This window comes from Lissotriton vulgaris, chromosome 1_1 (genome assembly GCF_964263255.1).
Source record: "Lissotriton vulgaris chromosome 1_1, aLisVul1.2, whole genome shotgun sequence".
NCBI classification, from domain to species: domain Eukaryota; kingdom Metazoa; phylum Chordata; class Amphibia; order Caudata; family Salamandridae; genus Lissotriton; species Lissotriton vulgaris.
The window spans coordinates 1,660,906,482-1,660,912,481 of NC_141685.1; the positions used below are offsets into that span (position 1 = coordinate 1,660,906,482).

Sequence of the window (6,000 nt, forward strand, 5' to 3'; positions counted from 1 at the left end):
CATATTTCCCTATACTAACTCCCCTCCACCTCCCCTTTACTCATCCCAAACTCCTCCTACCGCTATAAACTCCACAAAAAACCAATTCTAGACCCTTCTCTCTTTTACCCCTTCACCATTCCTTTTCAATCTAAATAATGGGCTAACATGTCCACCACTCAAATTAATTGTATATTTGCCTATACTAATTCCCACTAATCCTGTTTGGGTTCCAGAGTAGTGTGCTACTCACAAAAAGCGCTTCAACACCTCATATGGGGTAGCAAGCGCTATATAAATACAAACCTTTTCCCTCTTCTATCCCTCAACTACCCTTCTCTAGTCAAATAACTGACTAACATATCCGGCACTCAAATTACTTTCATATCTCACTATACTAATTCACCGCTAATCTAATCCTTTATGGGTTCCAGAGGAGCATTCTACTCGCTGAAATATCTCTTCACCACCTCACCAGGCGTAGCAAGCGCTATATAAATGCAAACCTTTTCCCTCTTCTATCCCACCACTATCCCTCTCAACTCAAATAATTGACTAACATGTCCACCACTCAAATTACTTTCATATCTCACTATACTAATTCACCGCTAATCTAATCCTTTATGGGTTCCAGAGGAGCATTCTACTCGCTGAAATATCTCTTCACCACCTCACCAGGCGTAGCAAGCGCTATATAAATGCAAACCTTTTCCCTCTTCTATCCCACCACTATCCCTCTCAACTCAAATAATTGACTAACATATCCACCACTCAAATTACTTTCATTTTTCACTATAGTAATTCACCACTAATCCTTTATGTGTTCCGGAGTAGGCTGTTACTCGCCGAAAAAGTGCTTTGACACCTCGTCAGGAGTAGTAAGGGGTATTTTTTTAAATGCAATTACGATACAATACAATCCCTCCAAACATCATTCAAAGTAGAGATGCCTATTAGTTCTCACAGCTGCAATCCGACCAACCCCGCAGTCTCAGGGAGCCATGTCCCATGTCAGGAAAACTGAGATCTTAAGCTCAATCATCTTTTGGCACAGATGCTTAAACACCAGTAGGTATATTTCTTGAATTACTAATGTTGTATCAGGGCAAACATCAAAGAAACCATTGCAACAAAACTACGACAGATCTTTTGCTTTCAAATGTTTGTACATTTTAATAGGGCTTTTTATTTAATAGATAGCATTACCAATTTTTGTCAAAATGAAGCACATTTATTTTGGGCCGTTCTTACTACTTACTTACTGATAAAATAAAAAACGAATGTTTGTCCACAATGTGCTCTATTTTGCACATCTGAAAAGTGGAGAAGGTCGTACTTTATTTCCCACTACACAAACTTTTGTTGATTACGTCCCAATGCGCAATGGAACAAAGTGGTTATGTCCCATATTTCGTTCGCACTGCTGCAAAACTTTACATAACCGGTGCCACAAACATCTCCAACTCTATATAGCATGCGTACTTCCTTCTCTGTTTGTCTGTGCATCTATACTTTGTTATCAGAATGATTATATTGCACAGTTCGCTTTGGTGACAAGTTCAATAACATTTCCAGGGGCGGCTCCCTTTATGAAAAGAACCTGAGAAAAGCTTCAGCTTTTAAATTATATCGAATCCTCAAACGTCAGTATCATTAATATATGAAGCAGTGCTACTTGTAGTAAGAATACAAACACCCACCTGCCAGGAGCAGCTTAGTGCTGTCGGGGCAAAGGCCCGGGGCCCTGGCCTGGCCGCCATTCCTCTGTCTGGTCTGTATGTATCTCGGAGCTCAGTACCTGTCACCCTCGCGATTCACCAGCCTGGTAACATTAAACATTGAAGCTAGTGCGTCCGTAGCCTCCTGCACATTTTCCGTGCCCTTTTCAAATGCCTGCTGAGCTGGGTGAACAGGTCACACAAGTTTATGTTCAAGTTACAAAATACTTTCGAAGGCGCCCTGCCGACCCGCCCCCGTTCACTTTGCTCAGCAGCAGAGCTGCGCCCATTCTGAATCGTCAGCCTGCCTATCAAATACCAAAGAGTTCTCCATAAAAAGTGTAATTGGACTCGTAACTTGTACATGACTGTTTAAAGCGTGTCATAAATGCCAGCCTGCTCAGTAGTCGAGCTGTTCCCACTCTCCATTGTGGCATCCTCCGCCTCACCCTTACAAAAAGCCTGAACTCCTGTTTATTAAAATGCCTAATGTTTTACAAGGCCATATAAAAGCCAGGTGCCTTCACCTCCTGCGTTTCAGCAGGAGATGAGGCGTAAATTTATCTATAAAGTCATTTGAGTCCATATCAACAGGGACGAACTGGGACAGAAAATAGGACCCCTAAATAGGTAATAAACGCCAAAATGTGCAAATCGGGCCGTTTTGAGCTAGTAAAGACATTGTTTATAGCTGTTTTGCAAGATATGGGAGACTGCATGCTTGCGATCTTGCTGCCGGAAATGTTTAGGGTAACATCAGGGAATTTAGCAGTAAAAACCGTCCCATCAGACTATAAAGCAGCTTCACAAAAATACAATAGCTACACGATCTACGAACACAAAACAAATCGGCCAACACTATATGTCAAACAGCTCATCGGGTGCTGCCAGTTTGCCGTACGGGCCTGTCTGACCCTGTGTATCAGTAGGAGATATCTATTTATAAGCATCCAAACATTGTATGAAAAAATGGTGAAACATATCCAATAACAATTGTGGTGTTACTGTGAAGTTGAGATAGAGTGGTCATGCTAGAGCCTTTTCTTTTTGTTGTGGACCCTATTTATCAATCATGACTTGTCTCCTGCATAGCCCTTATGCGCTGTCACCGGTTAAAGGTGGTGTAATGGAAATGGAAATACAACTGGTGCTGGTAGCTTCCAGACCAAAAGTAAGTCCTGAGGGGCAGATTTATGTTAACTGGCGCATCCCGAGGGATGCGCCAGTTAACATGCGCCACAGTGCGCCACAGCTACGGCACCCATGGTGCGCCGCATTTATGATGCGGCGCACCATGGGGCAAAAACGGCACAGATGCGTGACGCATCTGTGCCGGAAATGTGGCGCATTGCTGGAGTTGCGTCGCAAGCGTGACGCAGCTCCAGCAATGCTCTGGGGGGGGCCTATTCTTTCAATGCTGCCTCAAGCCTTACGCCTGCTTCAAGCAGGCGCAGGGTTTTGACGCAGCATTGCCCTGAAAGTGACTGAGTGAAATCTCATAGATTTCACTCAGCCACTTTCAGGAGGCGTTCCTGCGCAGGAACGCCCCCCCCTGCGGAGGAACGCCTCCTCATGGCGCAGTGCTGTACAACGTGACGCATCTCCTAGATGCGTCTCGTTGTAAATAGGGCGCAGGGATGCGCCACGTTTCCGTGCCGTTGCGTCACGCAACGGCGGCGTAAACGTGGCGCAAGCCCTTCATAAATCTGCCCCTAAATATATAGGCAAAGCAGATCTGAAGTAGAAACATTTATTTGTTTATTGAACAATTGTAATACCCTACATAGGGATCAGGGATCTGCTTCACAAGGCAGAAAGGTGTACAAAGGTGGAATGTTCATTGCTTTAAGCCCTCCAGGAGGAATATGAAGATGTGGCATGCTCCTTACTACTGGTGTTTAGGATAGGGATTAATCTTGGATTTTTTTAAAGAACCTGTCCCTCTTTATTACAGAAGGGTTGTGGCAGGGAGATTCAACGGACCTGCAAGGGTGTGGAGGATCTGAAGCAGACTGGGGTCCTGGATTCAGAATCTGGCAATGCTATGACGATGAATGCAGTTGCCCAGCATCTCCCAGGTGTCTGCGATCTGGGTTTGTGCTTGCTGAAGGGTCTTTGTAGGCAATAGAGCTGCATACTCTGTCTACTGGCAGAGTCATGCATACAACTTTAAAATCTAGGGGTCCGATTCACAAAGGTAAATTTAGACCTGGAGTCTAAACATGAAGTCTAAGTTTTGACCTGAAGTCTACCTTTATTCCTGAAGTCTAAGGTTAGACCTAAATTCTAAGTTTAAACCTAAAGCATACCTTTACAACTGAAGTCTAAGTTTAGACCTGGAGTTTAAGTTTAAACTTCAGGTCTAAAGTTAGACTTCAGGTCTTAGATTTCCTTTGTGAATCGTGTCCATATCATTTAAACGAGTATGCATGACTTTGCCCTGTATATCCAGGGGTTTGTATGCATGTTCTTCATTTCTTCTGCTCTCTGCCTCACCTTCCATTCTCTCTGGCTCACACTGCTTTCTCTTGGCTACGCTGTCCTTTCTCCACGCCTCGTTCTTCTCTCTCTCTCTCCACCTCAACCTCCATAATTTCTGCTTTCTTCTTCTCTCCAGCCCACCCAACCCTCTGCTTTCTCTCACATGACCTTATTTTCTCTTCAACTCACCCTCCTCTTTCTCTGCCTCACCATCCTCTTTCTCCACCTCATCATTGTCTTTCCCTACCTTGGCTTTCTCTCTCTGCCTCAGTTTCATCTTTCTCTCAGCTCACCCTCCTCTCTTTCCTCCTCACTTTCCTCTCTTCACCTCACCAAGCTCTCATTGTGTATCCACCTCCCTCTATGTTCCTAACTCTTCTCTCTATCCTTGTGCCTCCTCCCCCTCCATTCCCCCTCCTTCTTCTACCTATAACCTTTCCCTCTTGCTGCTGCCTTCACCATCCTCTCTTTCCTCCTCAGCATTGACCCTGCCCACCTCTCCCTCTTCTGTTAACCTTAACTTCACTAATACTGCCTGTGTGGTAACCATTTTGTTATTAAAAATAAAGCATGAGCTGGTTCCGTACACGCGGCTCTGCTTGGGTGGGTGCGGCTCTGCTTGGGTGGGTGCGTGGACGTCCTTTATTCATCTCTATCACTAACTTTATCCCTTTTTCTAGTTTATGAAATGCTTAATACGCCTGCTCCTCTCTAATCAGCAGTCTTGATAGTTCTTCTCTTGCATTCTACTCTCTTCATAACTCTTATTTCATCCACCTCTCCACATCGCATTTCCCCGTTTTTTAACAATAATAACGACGCTCTCTAAAAGTTAAATTAGATTGGAGCTGAGGGTATGTGCTGTCCCACGTAGGAATAGATTAAGCTATCGGGGAGAAAATAAGTCGCATTGACAGGGGAATCCGCCCGTGTTTACATAAAGGGAAGGGATTCAACCAGCTCCCGTTTGCACTATACAAGTCCCTCTGGCTTACCTTGATATTCGGCTGCATCTAGAATCGCCACAGGTACGTCTGCTTCTATGCATATAAACGCGAGCCGCGCATCGGTCTTTTATCCGAGCTATGCGATGTGGCCAATAGGGTTAAGAACGAAGATTAGAGTATGCCAAAGGGGGATCTCTATTCTTTACATTCGGATAGAGTCTCTGCTATCACTGACACGAGTGACCCCTTCTCGTATTGTAAAAATATAGGAGTCCTGCCTAGCTATAGTAATAAATAACCCAATGCAGCGGGGTAGGACAATATTAGATTGATAAGAGAGAAGATTCTCATATTATCGTCACGTCTATTTTTTCCAAATATACAACTTGCATTTGCACAAACAGCTGTTCCTATCTTCAGTATCGTCTGGAACAAACACTACCACCTTCAATTTACCTCCCATATAGGTCAGGCATCACTCCTGACGAGCCACTCACCGCCATCCAAAGGTGTGGGGATTATCTCTAAAAGGGAGACGTACGCCACGGGGAAGAGGCTATCCATAATATTACAGGTATGAATTGAGCCAGAACCAAACAACGATGTAGATTTATAGAATTAGATAGTAATGACCGTAATAAAACCTTGACCCTAATTGCTAATAAACTACGTGATATCACCCTATACAGGGCCCTATACTAAACAAGGTATAATCCCGTATCCAGAGGAAATGTAATGAGATTCGAACCTTGAACAGAAGCCAATAGAAGAGAATAGAAGAGAATATCCTCCATCTTACGGTAATTAATTAGAAAACCGATAGAAAGCTGGCTTTAGGAGGCTGATGTGTACCTTAGCTTGATATCTATAATCTT

At 44.0% G+C, this 6,000-nt stretch overlaps 1 protein-coding gene across 1 annotated transcript in view; it reads right to left on the reverse strand.

The window, feature by feature from the left end:
• The window catches only part of LOC147751001 (nucleotide-binding oligomerization domain-containing protein 2-like), a 343,212-nt gene extending 341,415 nt beyond the window's left edge, over window positions 1–1,797 (reverse strand). Inside the window, exon 1 of the mRNA XM_086918890.1 lies at window positions 1,680–1,797. The gene's annotated coding sequence lies outside the window, so the exon portion shown is untranslated. The remainder of the gene's footprint in view (window positions 1–1,679) is intronic.
• Window positions 1,798–6,000: the final 4,203 nt, after the last annotated feature.